Source organism: Bubalus bubalis, chromosome 16, assembly GCF_019923935.1.
Source record: "Bubalus bubalis isolate 160015118507 breed Murrah chromosome 16, NDDB_SH_1, whole genome shotgun sequence".
Lineage (NCBI taxonomy): Eukaryota > Metazoa > Chordata > Mammalia > Artiodactyla > Bovidae > Bubalus > Bubalus bubalis.
Window position 1 is genome coordinate 25,596,059 of NC_059172.1, and position 18,545 is coordinate 25,614,603.

Below are 18,545 nucleotides of genomic sequence, written 5' to 3' on the forward strand. Positions count from 1 at the left end.
AGAAATCTAAGAGATACGTGTTGACTTACCTAGAAGAAAGCAAACATCTACTTTGAGGACTGCCTGAGGGTCACCATAGACAAGAAACTCAGGAGTCCAGGAGCCCAGAGAGCTGGCTCTGGCCAATAGTTAACAGGAATATGGAAACCTCAGTTCTATATCTGTCAGGAAATAAATCCTGCTAGCAACAAGTAAGCTTAATAGAGGACTCCAAGCCCCAAGTGACAACTGAAGTCCCAGCTAATATCCTGATATCTGATTGGTAAGACATTGAAAAGAAAATCCAGCCATGTCATGCTCAGGACTTCTGACTTACAGAAATTCTAAGATGATAAATGAATAATGCTTTCAGCTTCTAAGCTTGTGGTAATTTGCTATGCAGAAAAAATAAATAAATAAATAAAACTACTATATTCCTCAAGAACTTATCTGGGTGGGTATGTTTTGATCAAGCAGCTAAAACTTTATCAAATCAGCTTGAGTAGAACAGAAAATGGTTTCAGGTGAGGGGTAGTTATAGTAAAGACATAAAAATTTCATAGACGCTGAGAACAACAACAACAACAACTAAGCTTTGGTTCTTACAAAAGCTTTGTCAATGGAACCGGCCACGTCACCCACCCATCCTACTGTGGACAGCATGTTCCAGCCATAGGAAATAGTCACAGTAGGAGTTCCCAGGTGGTTGAGTGGTAAAGAATCCACCTGCCAAGCAGGAGACATGGATTCAGTCCCTGGGTTGGGAATATTCTCCCGGAGAAGGAAATGGCAATCCACTCTAGTATTCCTGCCTGGGAAATCCCCTGGACTGAGGAGTCTGGCTGGCTACAGTCCTTCGGGTCACAAAGAGTTGGACATGAATGAGCGACTAAACAACAGCAGAAGCTTCTGTGCCACGGTTCATAATTAAGAACTAACCTCTCCCTCCCTTGATCCTAGAGTACTTTCTCCCTACCTCTATTTTAAGATTTAATCATTCCGGGTTAAGGTGGGTGTGCTACAAAGATATCTGAAGTCCTAACCCCTACTGCCTCACAACGTGGCCTTTTCTGAAAATAAAGTCTTTGCTGAGGTAATTAGTTAAAATGGGGTCATAATGAAGTAGGGTCTTAGAAGGACACCAATATGACTAGTGTCGTATTGATGTCCTTACATGAAGAGAAGAGACACAGAGACACAGATATTCATGTGGAAAGATGAGCACATGAAGATAGGAGCAAAGATTGCAATTACACTGCTATAAGCCAAAGAATGCCTGGGGTTATGGGAAGCTGAAAGAGGCAAGGGAAGCTCTTCCCCTAGAGGCTTCCAAGGGAGAGTGAACCTGCTCACACCTTAATTTTGGATGTCCAGAAATGGCAACCCACTCCAGTATTCTCGCCTGGAGAATCCCAGGGACAGAGGAGCGTGGTGGGCTGCCTTCTGTGGGGTCGCACAGAGTCGGACATGACTGACGCGACTTAGCAGCAGCAGCAGCAGCCTCCAGAACATGAGAGAATAAATTTGTTTCTGCTACTTTGTTACAGTAGCCCTGAAAAACTAATGCAGATCCTGTATGGGTTTGGTCTTCCTCATTAAATTCTAAGCTCTCTGAGTACTGTGTCCATGTTCTATTCATCTTTTTCTCTTTCATGACAAAGGTGCTCAGTAAGTTTTGGATAGATGGGTAGATAAATAAGTGGATGGATGTATTTATTAACTCATTCATTCATTTGGCAAATATATTATGACTACCTACTATGGGTCAAACTCCAGGCCCATGGGTATGTAGCAGAGAACAAAATGAAGTTTTTAAAACCTGACCTCAAGTCACTTATAAATGAATGAATTAAATATGGATATATGGATGGATGGATGGACTGATGGATAGATAGATGGATAATGAACAATTACCAAACAGAATTTTAGATCCTCTAATGCGGGCAGGATTGATTCAGGCATAGAGATAACTAAAGTTGCAGAATGAGTTTAATAAATTGTTTCTAAAGTTAAAGTCATTGTTCTCAACTGGGGTAATTTTGCTACCCACCTCCACCTTAGGAATGTTTGGCAGTGTCTAAAAACACTGTGGTTGTCACATCTAGGAGGAAGGATTACTAGCATCTAGGGAATAGAGGCCAGGACTGCTGCTAAGTATCCTTCCATGCACAGAACAGACCCCACAGCCAAGAATTAACTGCCCCCAAATGTAGCCTTGATGAAGCCCAGAAATCTTGAGTTAGAAGTGTCCATGGGATCCAGGGAAGATATAGGAAAGCTGGTGAATCTCTAGCATCTCCTGTCAGCTAAGCACTGTGCTGAGATATTTACTTATGGTGAAAAGTGAAAGTGAAGTCACTCAGTCGTGTCCAACTCTTTGTGACCCCATGGACTGTAGCCTACCAGGCTCCTCAGTCCTTGGAATTTTCCAGGCAAGAGTACTGGAGTGGGTTGCCATTTCCTTCTCCAGGGGATCTTCCCTACCTAAGGATTGAATCCGGGTCTCCCGCATTGCAGGCAGACACTTTACCATCTGAGCCAACAGCTGCTGTTGCTGCTGTTTCGTCTTTAAGTCGTGTCCAATTCTTCTGCAATTCTATGGACTATAGCCCGCCAGGCTTCTTTGTCCATGGGATTCTCCAGGCAAGAATACTGGAGTGGGTTGACATTTCCTTCTCCAGGGGATCTTCCTGATCCAGGGACTGAACCTGCATCCCCTGTTTAGCAGGTGGATTCTTTGCCAGTGAGCCACCTGGGAAGCCCAATCCCATTTTACAGATGGTGAAACCAAGGCTTGGAATTTAAATAACTTTCCCAAGACTGAACATTTAGTAAGTTGTAATATAACCATTAACCCCAGTCTCCTTCCCTCACATCACAGCTGCCTTATTCAGTGGAACTTCCTTGACTTGAAATTGTAACTAAAATTGAACCCTGGGGGTGAAATTATTTAATCTCAATCAGCAGATAAAACTGAGGCTCCTGGGAACACTGGAGAGGAAAGAAAATTATGGGGAACTATTAAAAGGAGGAGTGGGAAGTCTGAAAAACTGGCCTTACCCTAAAGCCATGATCCAGGATATCAGTACAAGTAATGAAAGGCAATTCTCTAATAATACAGGAGTTCCATAAACTAATGAGAATGACTGTGGAAGAGGAAAGATACTTGAAAGGGAGTCATGAGACTATAAAAGCTACAGCAAATAGAAAAAGATAAACATAAGAATTAGCTGAGATGAGTGGCTATAAATGCAGTTTATGTATTTGTCCATTCACCTGGTAACTAGCAAGTGCGTACTTTGTGCCAGGCACTGTGAAAACACTGGATTATATATTGATGAGCACATAAATGTGGTCCTTATTATCATGAAGCTCACAGTCTGGTGAAACATATCAAAACACTGTCCCATAATAGGGGTATGTGTGTGTAAATATACACATATTTCATCTCAATTAGATTTAGTGGCAGTCAGGAAAGAAAGAGGCTATTACACAACCTCAAGTTTCCATGTTTTCTTCAATTATGCATCCTCTGTCAGTCTTTTTACGTGCTTTCTTCAAGGATAACAGCATAATAATGGTAATAATCATCTTTCTTGTGTTCAAAAAGACTGCTCAGCAGCCTCTGATGAGGCTTAAGGAGTTAGGGGAAAAAAAAGAGAACAGAGGACGGGGTTTGAAGTGGCACATTAGAGGAAATTATCTGGGCGGATTAAGCTCTTCAGAAACAGAAAGGCTCCTTCTAGAGTGACCTAGTTGAAATGATTTAAAATGTAACATAGTTGGCACTCTGACAATGTTATAATCCTAATTTTCTTGTTGTTGTTCCCATCCTCAAATTCCGCTCCCCCAGAGAGCTTCATAACATTCAGTTTTAAAACAAACGATTAAGGAAAATAATGGATTGTTTTGGGGAGAGCCCTGATATATCTACGACACTGGTAAATTCTGATTTCAGAGTTCATTCATGCCCAACAACTAGAGAGATACCAGCTCCCTTCTAGGGGCTGTGTTCACTGAATATTTGCTGAAAAATAAGTGTACTGAATATTTGCTGAATGAATGAATATTCTTTCTTTTCAGGAGCTTCTCCCATCCTTGCAATATACTCATTATCCTCCCACTCTTTGATAACTGCAGGGTCCTCTTGAGTTCCTGATACCAGTCATTCATTCACGTATTAATGAACACTTACAGTGTGTGAGATATTACATTACCAAAAACCTCACGATAGAGGCATCATTATAGCCACTGCTGCTGTGGGCTTATTTAGCTGTGTCACCTAAGAAAACATTCTAGATGTGTAGATATTCACTCGACACTGAAAAGCATCCATTTTTTACAATGTAATATATTTCAGCAAGAGATTCTTCTTACTAAAAGGAACGGATCTCTCCCACAAAAGAAATACAGCAGAGAATGCTTTCGGTCAAAAGAACACAGCCCATCATTTTATCCCCACAGCCGCTACCCCATCCATAGATGGCTGCAGGAGAGAATAGAGACTGATGCAACCCAGAAATCTTGGGTTAGAGAAAGAGAACATCTGAGCCATCCAACCAAGCTAATAAGGAAAGCAGGCACTTGAGCATTTTTCTCCATATAAAGGATAACAGCAGAGCTGATGATGCAGTACAATGATGACTGTATTCAAGGTGAATTTCTCTACAAGGCTAACACATTGCCAACCAAGGAGCACCATTCCCTCATGCGCAACATTCATACCATGGACTCTTATGCAACAGCTTAGCATAGATCCATATGTAATGATAGCAGAAGAGGTCTACGATGTTCTAAAGAGGATAGAGAGCAATCTGAAAAAGAACATATTCAATAATTGATATTCAATAATATTGAACATATTCAATAAAAGAACATATGTGTATATCATATACATTTATGGGCTTCCCTGGTGGCTCAGCTGGTAAAGAATCCACCTGCAATGTGGGAGACCTTGGTTCAATCTCTGGGTTGGGAAGATCCCCTAGAGAAGAGAATGGCTACCCACTCCAATATTCTGGCCTGGAGAATTCCATGGACTGTATCGCAGAGTCGGACACGACTGAGCAATTTTCACTTTCACTTTCTTTCATATACATTTATATGTAGTTAAAAGATAAAGTGAGTCGTAGTAAACATTTTAAGAGCTTACTTGAGCAAAAATCAGTTTGAATCAGGCAACATCCAATCTAGCAGATGAAAGGGAGCTCATAGGAGCTGTGCAAAATGAAAGACTTTGATACACAGAAGAGAGCAAGAACAAGGATTATACTAAAAATGTGGAAAAACATGAGTTTGTTGTTACGAGGTTACTTTCTTTATTTGGTGGGCAGAGGTCTAGCAGGCATATTATTTAACTAGTGCTGATCAGGTGATTCCTGGTTGACTGGTTTAAGATTCTATTTCTTAATCTATTCTATTAAGATTCTAGTCTATTTTCTATTTCTGGAAAAGCCAAAACTAATTAAATCTTGGGGGACATGGAGATTAGCATAAGTGATTTCATTTGGGGCCTGTTGTTTTAACAAGATGTACATATATAGACAGGCTTCCCTGGTGGCTCAGCTTGTAAAGAATCCACCTGCAATGAGGGAGACCTGGGTTCGATCCCTGGGTTGGGAAGATCCTCTGGTGAAGGGAAAGTCTACCCACTCCAGTGGCCTGGAAAATTCCATGGGCTGTATAGTCCTTGGGGTTGCAAAACATATATAGATAGAGATATAATTATTCAGTCTCAGTTTTAAATCTTTTTGTGTACTTAATCACTCATTTTTTGTATTTTTAAAATTATTTCTAAAAATGTGTATATATTTCTTAGCTTTATCTCCTATCTACCTCTACCTGTCATTAGAATGTCAGGTCCAAGAAAGCAAGAACCTTGCCTCTTTCATTTACAGCAGTATCACCTGTGTCTGAACACAGTGGTTTTGGTTTTTGTGTGTTATTGCTCAGTTGCTGAATCGTGTCCGACTCTTGTGAGTCTGTAAACTACTATAGCCCACCAGGCTCCTCTGTCCATGGGACTTTCCAGGCAAGAATACTGAGTGGGTTGTCATTTCCTTCTCCAGTGGACCAGTATATAGTAAATATATAATTTCAATAATGATGTATTGAAGGAAAAAAATGAGTAGATTTGTAAATGCAAAGAAGGAATTTTAGAAGAAAACTGTAGACACCTTGGGGCCAGGGAGTTCGGTAGATGAAAAGGAGGTATGAGGGAATTTATTTGCTTAATATTCTTTTATATTCTATGAATGTTCTACAATAAGCTTGTATTTATAAAACTAAAAAATAGACAATGGGGGATTACAAAGATTTATATCATGAAATTTGATCAGTTTATACAAAGATTACAATTCAACTTTTTACAGTTGAATTAAAAGTCCTACAATATGAAAATATCACCCCTAACAAAACATTACATGAAGAAGAGGATTGGGTACACAAAAACTCTCAGAAAATTGGAAGGGAAGAACACAGGCTATATTCAATCATCGTCAATTAATAATTTTGTCATCTTTAAAAATTCCTATGTTACACTTTCTAGTTAGGTGGCCCCTTCTGTATTACTATAGGGAAGCTTCTAGAAATGAAAGATGGTTAAACCATATGGAACTCTGTCTTTTAAAAGATTTCTGAGTATGCCACACATTGCATTAGACCCATGAGTTACAAAGATACCTAAGCTTCCTTTCCTGCCTCCAAAAAAAGCTTAAGTTCTGACAGGTAAGACAGGTAAGTGACTAGACATTTTGCAATACAATGCACCAAAAACTGACCAAATTGTTCTTGGGGCAGAGGCTATATTGGTTTAAATCATGATTTGTTGTATTGTAATTTAGCGTTTTGAAGAATGGATAGGAATTTGCGTGTTAAAGAGACTGGGATAGTTCTTGGTGAATAATCACAGTCCTTCATGCAGCAGCAACTAATGCTCTTGAACTTTTGATATACAGACATGGGCTGGGATTCTAATGTGTATCTAGCAAGAAAGGGGAGTATTAAGAACTTTTCTGACTTCCAGAAGCCCTTCTTGTCTAGCTCCTATTAGTTAACATGAAAAAATACATAGTAAAGGATAATGATTACCTTGCTGTTTACTTGCCTCAAGTTTAATACTTTAATTTTTGCTCAAAACTTTAGTCCTTTATTGTAAAATGATGGCTAGGTCATAACTGAGACAGACAGGTAAAATGATGGAAGAATAAAGAGTATGCTCTTTCTCAAATTGTACCACATGCAGAGGTGGACATGCTGTTATTTAGAATAAGAGTTATCAATGGGCGGAGAATCTTAGCAACACCCCCACCGTTTCATGTTCTTACTATACAGACCTGCTTGCAATTCTGCCAATGCTGAACATATTGGTTAGGGTTTTCACTCCCTTTCCCCCTTACAGCAAAACTCTGTTCAGAAATTATCTTCTCTCTGAAGACTTCCCCAACTCTCCAATAGAGTCTCTCACTAATCTCTTCATATACATTCTGTCCATTTTTTGTCTTCTCTAATAATCCCTAATTCACCATAATGCAGTTTCTTAGTTATGTGACCCTTCTTTCCTACCACACAATCAGTTCCTGGAAGACAGAGATCACTGTGGATCTCTCAGCTTTATATTTTCAGTACCTAGACACTTGGTCTGGGAAAATGGAGGTGCCTAGAACAACATAGAGGAATTGGACAAAAAGGAGGAATTCTTGAGCCAGCATTATAAGTTTAGAGATAATGTTTGTGTAAATAGCAAACCCCAGGTAATCTTTTCTCCATCTGTACTGAATATTTCATTCTAGTACTCAGAGTTCCAATGTACTAAGGCATTGTGTTTCAAACCTAATTACCAACCTCCCTCCTTCCAAAACTAAAAATTCACACCTGTTTCAATGGTTCCAGTTTCAGTGAATGGTTCCATGACCCAGAGTGTTGCCTGAACGAGAATATCAAGAATTGAAGGGGGTAGATATTGAATCTTTATTTACCCAGCTGCTTTTCACTCTCATTCCGATAATCCTGTCATAAGTTCATTTTAGAACCATCCCCAGCCAACACTTAGCCCAAGTGCTTTGGGTGAGCGGTCTCTAGAGCAGGTGCACATACCCTGGTCTAGGCAGAATCAGGCTTGTTATTCCATTGGACTTGGTGATTGGTTCCAGGAAGACAAGCATGACTTAAGTTGGAAGAGCAGTGTGGGAGTCTGTGTTTTATGACTATTATTTGGCCTTCTGGAGAAGTGGAACTCTCCTAAATAGGACTTAATGCTGGGACAACATTTAGCCTATCAACTACTGTTCATTGGTATCGCGTGTAGACCATCTTTCCACAAACAGCTTGAGTGGTTGCATGACTTTTGCCTCTGCCTTCTACACTGCCTCTCTCACTGCCTCTCACCAACCCAGTCTCTCCCCAAAGTGATTTTTCTAAACTTACTGCCTTCCTTAAAATTGTTCATAATTTCCCCCTTATTACCTGAAGTATAACTTCTAAAACTAACACCCCATACAAGGTATACTGTGTATATACTTTTCAATTTTCTGTACGTTCGGATATTTTGACTTCCTAAAAACAAAACAACAACAACAACAAAAAAAACATGCTGCTGGGTGAGAGACTGCCCTCTAGGGCTGGCCAATTCTTAGAGAGCAAGGATTCAGCCCGGGGCAGGCCTTCAGGATAAAACCACCCAATCCAGAACCTTACCTCTTCTGTCTGACCCATATACCCCAGGAGACAATATTCCTTTGCCTTCATCATCCCAGGGTCAGGTTCCAGGCAACTAGATACCCCTCCTCTCACCTAGAGCCCTGTGTAATTTTCCAAACTAGTCAGTCCTGTGCTGTTCACGCACAGTTGTGTCTGAGTCTCTGTGACTCCATGGATTGTAGCCCGCCAGGGTCCCCTATCTATTGGATTTCCCAGGCAGGAATCCTGGGTTGCCATTTGCTCCTCCAAGGAATCTTCTCAACCCAGGGATTGAATCTGTGTCTCCTGCATTGGCAGGTGGATTTCTTACCACTGCGCCACCTGGGAAGCTCCTGATGCTGCTTACCATGCTTTATCTTGCCTTTCTGTGGAAACCCAACAAAGACTCTGGCCTCAGCTTTTGCCTGTCCCTGTCTTCCGCCTCCTGACCACTCTGGTGTTTACCCATGTGGCCCTGCGTGGCAGGCCATGTCTCCTGTCTCTAGGACTTATGAGTATAATAAACTTGATTTTCCTTATTCTCTCATCTATTTCCTATTTTGACAGCCCTTGACTGACCATTTCATTAAAAAAAAAAGAAAAATCAAACACAAGTTCCCTACTTACGTCTCTAACTTTAATGCTGCTCTCCTCACTCATACTCTTCTCTCTAGCTACACTGAACCACTAGCAATCCCCTAAAAGAACAATGATCCCTCTCTTCCCCTGATTTTTGTCCAGACATCTCCCCAATTTTAGAATTATTTCCCTAGTGCTTTTCCCTTTCCTATCCAATTCCACCTAGCCTCTCCTACTTGTTCTTGAAAAGAGTTTCAAGAAGACAGGAGTGCATCTGGAAGACTTTGCTACTGTACTACCCCCATATCGGAGTGAGGCACTCTTCTTGGGCGGTACTTAATAACCTTGTGTGTACATCTCTCCCAGCACTTGTCACTGAATTATAACTGCCTGACTTCTTTTTTCTGTTTTCTCCATAGACAGCAAATACCAAGAAGGAACAGTTCCTTATTCAATGTCACAGCCCCAGTATCTGATCCAGGGCTTGGCAGTACCGAATAAGCATCTGTTGACTGCATGATAAGTGGCATAGTAACTTGAAAAAATATTCCATATAAAAGTTGATAAATATTTCCTCCTAAAGATGGGACTTAACCTTAGCTGCTGCCTCCCCCAGAGCTCAGAGCAGGTCTCGTTGCAGCTAAGGGAAAAAATAAGCAGGAACAGATGACGAAGCATATGGAGCTCCTTGCTCTTTTCCTGCGGCAAGAATTCACTTTCGCATTCAGGTAGGCCCAGGCTGCCATGCAGGCTCTTCTGTGGCCTCTTCAGGGAGCCCAGGGAGAGGACAACTTGGCACTGAGTGAATGAACTGAGTTCTGATGAAGAAGAGGGGATTTTCTACCACATCGCTAGTTTGGCCACACTGCCAAAATGCCCGAATTTGTTGGGTGATGGGGAGGAGTAAGGGAGACTGACAGACAAGCTCAAGTCAGTGGTACAGCTTCCAGGAAACAAAGAGTTGCAGCTTTTCCCTGGCTACACACTATAAGGAGGAGAGTGGGGGTGAGAAGGATGGGTCTTCTAGGAAGCTCATCTTATCCCTGATCTGGGCCACGCAAGCCTTTCCATGCAAGTCTCTTCAAAGAGTGTGCCCTTCAATGAGAGCCCACTCTATGCCTGCTGCCTCCAGTAAGCTTTCCCTAATTCTCCAGCCTAGGGTACTCTCTCTGACTCTGCTACCAACTACCACAACACCCACTGACCACACATCCATTGCACTGGTTCTAAGTACTGGCCACTTTGCCAAAAGTAGCTCTGGTTAAGTGGCTGCATGATTTATTTAAGAAAGCAGGTCCTGACTTACCTCCCCAACTGAATTAAAAGTTCAGTGGCCACACTGTGTACTTCTTTATATGTCTTTTACATGTTCATGGCATTAAGCACAGTGCTGAGTTTGAGATATCAGGAATCACTCAACAGATAAATGAATAAGTCAGACTTGAGTGAATACACTCATCAAAAGGCTCACTATAGCAGAATCTATTAAATGGACACAGTCAAGGCTTCCTCCAGGAATCAGCCTCTGGTGACCTGAAAACATCAGCATATCAATGGCAGATCTTCACTTTACCTTCAACCAAATGACATCTGATAGACTGGATCAGGTGCTGGAAAATGTGAGCATCTCCCTGGATTCTGTGTCATATGCCACCCACCTATGACCTCTTATGTCAACAGTTCATCGTGAGCAGGGCTATCCCCAGAATGCCTGAGGTTAAGGACTACTACTGCTAGTTCCTGCCTGGTTTGAATGAGATCAAGATGTGGGTTATTTATGTCATAGTGAGATTTCTGTTTTTTCCAGAGAAAGAATATGATCTCAGTTCTTTGAGTGGGCCCTACTGTCCCATGATATGGGACTTGATATATAATATTTAAAGTTCCTACCTTGATATATGATATTTAAAGTTCAAAGGAAGATGCTCTAAACCCTGAGGGCTTCAAGGATGATCAAGATATTGGTCTCCACTCTCAGAGAGATTGCAGTCTAGAACCTGTGCTTAGGAAAAGGGTAAGTTGACCAGATAATGGAAGTTCAGAAAAGGAAGCAATTAAAGGGAAAGGGGCTTGAGTTACACCCCCAGGGGATCCTTGGGATTCAGCAGTGAGAGAGGTCAGCTAGTGAGAGGTCATTCTAGGCCAAGGAAACTGAGAAAGCCCAGGGTGTAAAAGCAGAAATGTATCTGATTTTTCAAGGAATAATGTGAGAGCCAATCATTGGCAAAATAGCTAAGTAAATGGGTGGTTATTCCTGTAACAAAAATTTACTATAGGAATCTCTGACAAAACATGCACCTATTTACTACAGTTGTTTTAGAGAGTTGTTGAAAATCTGCACTCCATCTTTTAGGTTTCTGCAGCATGAAACACATGTTAAGACACTACATTCAGTGCTGAGTGCTGGAACAGTGCTTCTTGATCTTTAATACAGACACGAGTCATCTGGGGATCACAGCAACATGCAATTTCTGCCACATGGTATCTGGAGTTGATCCTGAAATCCTACATCTCTAACTAGCCTCTAGATGACATGATGCTCCTGGTTCATGGGCCACACTTTGAACAGCAAAGTACCAGAGAATCTTCCACTTGGTTGATGCAACTCCTATTTATCATCACAGATTTCTTACTAAGCATATTAGATGATATAATCTTTGGAGGAAAATATGACATCTTGTAAAATGTGTACAATGATAACTACAAAATCAACTCTTTAAACAGGTGTCCAATAATAAACTGTATTTTCAACATGTTGGATGGTTGCTCATCATCAAATGTAGAGTTCAACTTAGGAATGCAGGATTTTTATGACCAGGGTCAGCAAACTTCCATCATGGACCAAATCCAGGCCTTCATCTGTCTTATTTATAAATAAAGTTTTGTTGGAATACATGGCTGCTTTTATGTTATAATATTGGAGTTAATTGGTCATTACAGAGACCATATGTAACGACCAATTTTAGACCCTCAAAGCCTAAAATATTTACTATCTGGCCCTTTATAGGTAAAGTTTGCTGACCCCTCTCCTTTAAGATGGAGGCCATGATTTCTGAGCATCTCAATGGCTGTAAACTTAAACTCCTAAGCTGTCCTTTAACCTTACTCCTCTGAAATCCAAATGTCTTTCTCAGACAATGCTTTGAGTGGGCACAAAGGTCTCCTCAATTCTCTTCACTGGAGAAGGATTAGACTTGCCCAGAAACCCCCATATCATGTGACAGGCGGGATAGATCTTGGGAGGCCTGAATCTGGAGGGCTTGCATGACACTCTCAGCAAAAATGCAAGAGCCTTGTAACATATTTATTTCCTTGGTTTCAAGTACAAGCTAATGCATGCTGGTTCACTACTGGCATGTTGGTTCAGGAGGAAATGCAAGCTGAGGCAACCTTATTCTGTGGGTTTGTGATTGCTCTTACCCATCCTGGAACCCAGATCAGACTTTGTGGTCTGGCTCACCTCACTTGACAAAAAAAAAAAAAAAGAAACCTCCTGCGATTCCTTGTTTCATCTAAGAGTGTATTCCAAACTTGGCATAGAATTGTGAGAGCTTTAAAAACTCAGGAAGCAAACCCCTGCCCAAATACCAGGGAAATATGGATGGTCCCAGAAAACAGACATTTGTCTGGGCTAACCTGTGGTACTGGCCTAGACTAGTGGCTGGTAGAGATCGAAATAAAATGAGAAAGTAGGCACGTTAAAGAGGGATGGGGCAAAAAATAAGATTCCTCTGAGTTTGATACAGGGGAAAACAGAGGCCTCTCAAGAGTTAAACTGTAAAATCAACAGAAAATGAATTAGAGAAAAATATGAAAAGTCACATTAAAGATTCAGAAGAGTTTTCCCAGGCATGTAAGGCTTGACATTAACACAGAGGAAATTATTAACACATTTAAAGGGAAAAATATGTTTGGCAACAGAAGGGCTGTGTAGCAACAGAAGCAGAGGTGAGACGTGGTCTGGGGGTTAATATTGGTGATACCCATCTTTGCCCCAACCGAACTACATATACTCTCTTATCAATCAGTCCCTATACTTTGGAGGTTGAGAATATAATGTTAAAACTTCTTGCAGTCTCTGCTCCCAGAAAACTTAGATGTCTAGTGGTAGAGACTGGCATTAATAAAATAATAATACATATAAATAAAGAATTTTTATATCTAATACCTGTGATAAATGTTACAAAGCCATAGACAAAGCACAACCCTATCTCAGGTCCTTTATACTTGCTGTTCCTTCTATTTGGGGCCATTTTTGGCCAAATATCCTTAAAACTCTCCTCTCACTTCCTTCAAGTCTGCTCGAACATCACTCTATCAGTGAAAATTGCCCTGATAATTCTGTTATAAAGCAGCAATTTCCTTCTCCCCAGCTTCCTTAATACCACTCATGGACTTCTCTAGTGGTCCAGTGGTTAAGAATCCCCTTGCCAATGTAGGGACTCGGATTTGATCCCTGGTCCAGGAAGACGCCATATGCCATTGGGCAAATAAGTCTCTGCACCACAATGACTGAGCCCCCACTCTAGCTCCCAGGAGCTGCAACTACTGAAGTCTTTGTATTCTAGAGCCCCTGCTCCACAACAAGATAAGCCACTGCAATGAGAAGGCCGCACATGGCAGCTAGAGAGGAGCCTTCACTCAGTACTTGGGCAAATAGAGAAAGCCTGTGCCAGCAATGAAGATCCAGTACAGCCAAAAATGAATAAATTTTTTAAATGCCACCTATGCTTTCTCAGAAAAACATCTATTTCTGCTTTATTGACTATGCCAAAGCCTTTGACTGTGTGGATCACAATAAACTGTGGAAAATTCTGAAAGAGATGGGAACACCAGACCACCTGACCTGCCTCTTGAGAAACCTGTATACAGGTCAGGAAGCAACAGTTAGAACAGGACATGGAACAACAGACTGGTTCCAAATAGGAAAAGGAGTACGTCAAGGCTGTATATTGTCACCCTGATTATTTAACTTCTATGCAGAGTACATCATGAGAAACGCTGGGCTGGAGGAAGCACAAGCTGGAATCAAGATTGCTGGGAGAAATATCAATAACCTCAGATATGCAGATGACACCACCCTTATGGCAGAAAGTGAAGAGGAACTAAAGAGCCTCTTGATGAAGGTGAAAGAGAGTAAAAAAGTTGGCTTAAAGCTCAACATTCATAAAACTAAGATCATGGCATCTGGTCCCATCACTCCATGGGAAACAGATGGGGAAACAGTGGAAACAGTGGCTGACTTTATTTTTCTGGGCTCCAAAATCACTGCAGATGGTGACTGCAGCCATGAAATTAAAAGATTCTTACTCCTTGGAAAAAAGTTATGACCAACCTAGATAGCAGATTCAAAAGCAGAGACATTACTTTGCCAACAAATGTCCATCTAGTCAAAGCTATGGTTTTTCCAGTGGTCATGTATGGATGTGAGAGTTGGACTATAAAGAAAGCTGAGGGCCTAAGATTTGATGCTTTTGAACTGTGGTGTTGGAGAAGACTCTTGAGAGTCCCTTGGACTGCAAGGAGATCCAACTAGTACATCCTAAAGAAAATCAGTCCTGACTGTTCATTGGATGTTGAAGCTGAAACTCCAATACTTTGGCCACCTGATGCAAAGAGCTGACTCATTTGAAAAGCCCCTGCTGCTGGGAAAGATTGAAGGCGAGAGGAGAAGGGGATGAAAGAGGATAAGATGGTTGGATGGCATCACTGACTCAGTGGACATGAGTTTGAGTAAACTCCGGGAGTTGGTGATGGACAAGGAGGCCTGGCATGCTGCAGTCCGTGGGGTCACAAACAGTCGGACACAACTGATTGACTGAACTGAACTGATGCTTTCTCTATTATACTTATTACTTTTAGATATTGTTCTTCAGTTGCCAAGTCAAGTCCAACTCTTTGTAACCCATGGACTGCAGCATGCCATGCTTCCCTGTCCTTCACTGTCTCCTGAAGCTTGCTCAGATTCATGTCCATTGAGTTGGTGATGCTGTCTAACCACCTCATTGTCTGCTGCCCCCTTTTCCTTTTTCCTTCAATCTTTCCAGCACCAGAGTCTTTTTCCAATGAGTTGACTCTTTGCATCAGGTGGCCAATGTACTGGAGTTTCAGCAATAGTCCTTCCAATGATATATATAAATGAATATATATGTATGCATGTGAATACATATGTGTGCAGTACATGTGGAATGTTCTGTTTTTTCTTGGTTGCTACTCCTAGTGTATGTCTCTCTCTAAAGACTTCAGGACACAGACTTTGCTTTGTTCACTGCTCTGCTATATCCTAAGTACTCACATGAGGCACTGTCTATGGAATTCTCCAGGCAAGAATACTGGAGTGATTAGCCATTCCCTTCTCCAGGGAATCTTCCTGATCCAGAGATTGAACCTGGGTCTCCTGCATTGTAGACAAATTCTTTACCACCTAAGACACCAGGACCCTTACAAGGCACTAAGATAGGATTATTAGAAAATGAATTAAACTACAGGTGATCAGAAAGCATGTATTACACACATTTTTAAAGGGTAGTAGGAGTTAACTAGGATAAGGAAAAGAAGAGCAGGTAAAAAGGCTTTGTAGAATAAAAGCAAACCAAGAGGCTAGAGTGAAGCTGAGAAAAAGTCATGTCAGATTTTATGGAACAGGTTATTTTTTTCCCCTTTATTCCAAGAGCACTTTGAAATCACTGAAGGTTTTAAGCCAAGAGAGGTATGTTCAGATTTGAATTTTTAACATGGTACCCCAGCTACCCATTGGACAGTGGCTCAGAGTTATCAGCAAGATGCCATAAAGCATTTGAGTCACATCCCCTCTGATTCCCTGCTCACCAAACTCTTTTCTGATTAGAATTCGGCTTTCCAGAATTTGACTAAGAGACCATGACGTGCATTTTCTAATGTACAGGAGAGATGTGTATCATTATAAAGTAATAGATGAATATTCTGTGTTATCTGTCAGTCTCTTTGAGCTCAGGTTCTGCGAGAGCCTCTTGAGAGATGAATCCTGCCTCCTTGAGCTGACAAACCAGGTTTCTAAAGCAACAGAGCTGAGAGTCAGGCCTTGACCTCAGCTGGTTGGCCAAGATAAATGTTCACCTTGCAGCCCCTTGGCTGATTAAATCCCTACCTCCAACCCCACTCTCCCCACTCTGCTATGGGCCGTTAAGCAGAAAAACACTACTTAATTCTGAACCAGGCCCGAGGGCTTAAACAAAACTCTGGGTCAGTGTAAAACTCAGCTCACCTGGACGTTGACTCTCAAAGAATGAGGAGCCATGTTGAAGGAAAAGTGGCTCAACCACTCTGGATGTTCTTGAGGAACCCCAAAGGAGCACCCAGAAAGATCATTATTTTGGGTGATGACAAAAAGTAACACATAAAGCATTTGTGTGAAGGCAAATTAAATTAGCTACTCTGAGGTTCTGCTGAGCTTATTTGGAAAGAAATTTGCACACTGAAAATGTGAAATGCAAACACTGAACTAGCCACACTCATGAAGGCACTAAAGGGCCTTCCGAACAACGATGCGCTAATGCGAGTTCTGGAAAGTAACCAACGTCTTCTCTCAACGCGGCCCCATTCCACTGGGTTCTTCTTGCCACAACATCTAAAGAGACCACTTACATTTTCCAAGATATTCCAACAACCACTCCAAGTATGGCCTTGAAATCAAAGTTCTGCAGGTCAGCAGGACAACCCCCGGGTCTGTGACATCAAAACAAACAAGACAACCTGAGTGAATTCTTTCTACATGGCATCCGGGACACCCATGTCTGGTTTGTTTGTTTTTTGTTTTGTTTTTTTTTCCTTCTAATTACCCAAGAAAAAAGCCACTCCCTCCAAGGCTGAGCATTAATAAAAACATGAGTTTTACCTCCAGCTTTGCCACTGGCTGGCTATAAGACCTTGAAAAAAAGATCTACAGTACATGATACTCATTTGTTTATTCACAACAGCCTTTGATTCTTTACACAATGCCAGGCCCCATGCGATGTTCTTAGGAAATAAAGATGAATGAGAGAAATCCTTCCCCCCAAGTTGCTCCAAGTTCCTTCAGGGAGATGGGCAAGGAAAGCAAATGTAACAACAGCAGCACAATACGCTCTATACAAAAAGTATATCCAGGGTATTAAATGGGCTTAGAGGCCAGTGCAGCTCTGCCTGCGGGAGGCTGGGAATGCTTCCAAGAGGAAGCAGCAGCTGAAGTGAGATTTGAAAGAAGAGTTAGAGTTCATCAGGGCAGTAGGGTGGGCCTTAGGGAACAGAGGATATTCCCAGCAAAAGACACAGCGTGAGCAACTGTGTTGAGGTAAGAAAACAAAGGTTGAGAGACGCTGCAAATCTTAAATCTTCAAAAGACCACAGGTGGGGCGAGTTGTACAGGGTGAAGATGAACTAAAGCTAGCAGAAAGAACGCTGTACCTTACAGTGAGGCCTCCAACCAAGTCCCCCGGGGACTCACTCTGCCTGTGCATACTGACAACTCTTACTGCCAGCCCCTGTTACACCTGGGTGCTTTGTCTGGTCTCAAGGGCAGTTTCTGCCCGTGCACAGAGCGGACTGAAGTACTGAGGTGTTAAAGCCATAGGCACAGATAATCACCAATGATGATGGTAACTGGCTGATAAATGCCCAACAAGCTCAGCCTTTGAGATGGCTTCGACACAGTGCCCGGTGGCCCTCAGTGTGCTCATAAGCACACATATTAAGCGCACATGTTACTCCCTCCCTTCTCTGTTTCTCTTTCCCTCTTGCTTAACAGTGCTCCTTGGGATCTTTGGCTCACGTTGGGTTTCCCGCCAAGATTTCAGAGCAAGTGATTGATTTGTGATATCTGCAGCATGTGTGCATGCTAAGTCGCTTCAGTTGTGTCTGACTCTTTGTGACCCTATAGAATGTAGCCTGCCAGGATCCTCTGTCTATGGGATTCTCCAGGCAAGAATACTGGAATGGATTTCCATGCCCTCCTCCAGGGGATCTTCCCAACCCAGGGGTGAAACCTGCATCTCTTATGTCTCCTGCATCAGCAGGCGTGCTCTTTACCACTAGAGCCATAGTGTGTGTAGCATAGCAATTACTTAGGTGTTCACTTCTTGATGTTGGGGATGGAATACAGGTGCAATAACTCTAGTTCTTTAAGGACATGGAGGCAATATGGATGATAAAGATGGAGAAGTTGATTGGCCGTTATTGGCAAGTTTCAGAGAACTTGAAAGAACAAATGATAGATCAGCCGACTGTCTACTTAGGGCATGATGTGAAAGGCAGAGGATCTCCATGGCAGCATTGAAAAAGGCTTAATTTTTTGCAGG

At 41.8% G+C, this 18,545-nt stretch overlaps 1 long non-coding RNA gene across 1 annotated transcript in view; it reads right to left on the reverse strand.

The window, feature by feature from the left end:
* Positions 1 to 18,014, reverse strand: part of LOC123329737 — a 55,484-nt gene extending 37,470 nt beyond the window's left edge. The window contains exons 1-2 of the long non-coding RNA XR_006545284.2: positions 17,656 to 18,014; positions 16,858 to 16,938 (exon numbers count right to left, since the gene is read on the reverse strand). This is a non-coding gene — a long non-coding RNA (uncharacterized LOC123329737). The remainder of the gene's footprint in view (positions 1 to 16,857; positions 16,939 to 17,655) is intronic.
* Between the last annotated feature and the right edge of the window lie 531 nt (positions 18,015 to 18,545).